This window comes from Penaeus monodon, chromosome 24 (genome assembly GCF_015228065.2).
Source record: "Penaeus monodon isolate SGIC_2016 chromosome 24, NSTDA_Pmon_1, whole genome shotgun sequence".
Taxonomy (NCBI): Eukaryota; Metazoa; Arthropoda; class Malacostraca; order Decapoda; family Penaeidae; genus Penaeus; species Penaeus monodon.
The window spans coordinates 16624724-16625136 of record NC_051409.1 but is presented as its reverse complement, the minus strand read 5'-3'; the positions used below and the strand labels follow the sequence as shown (position 1 = coordinate 16625136).

The 413-nt window shown below is 43.8% G+C and overlaps 1 protein-coding gene across 1 annotated transcript in view; it reads left to right on the top strand.

Moving 5' to 3' along the window:
* The window catches only part of LOC119588629, a gene marked incomplete at its 5' end in the record, with an annotated part of 218878 nt that overhangs the window by 191344 nt on the left and 27121 nt on the right, over positions 1-413 (top strand).

The following is a 413-nucleotide window of genomic DNA, read 5'->3' as shown; positions in this document are numbered from 1 at the left end:
CCCCCCCCAGGCCTAACGCTGCCTCAGACATGAAAATTCGTTCAAGTTGTACATGTTTCCTGAAGTCTTGCCGAAGGTCACTCCGAAAACATCTGGTTCCTTCCTATTTTTCTGTCTATTGATTTATTTACCTAACTGTTTGTCTATCTATTCATAACAGTAGAGAATTATCATTTCGTACACGTGTATGTAAAAAGGAGCAGACAGTGGCAGGATTAGGGAAGAAGGAGAGAAAATGGAGAAGCAGGAAAGGTTGGAAGAGTGAGAGAGCATTGAAAAGGTATTCAGGGAAGGATGAAATGCGTATTGAGGGAAGGGAAAGGGGGAGGAAGGTAGAATATAAAACAAAGGGTGAGGGGAAAGGGTAGATCTATGGACCGGTATTGATGCATAGAACACAGTCGAGCGCGGCT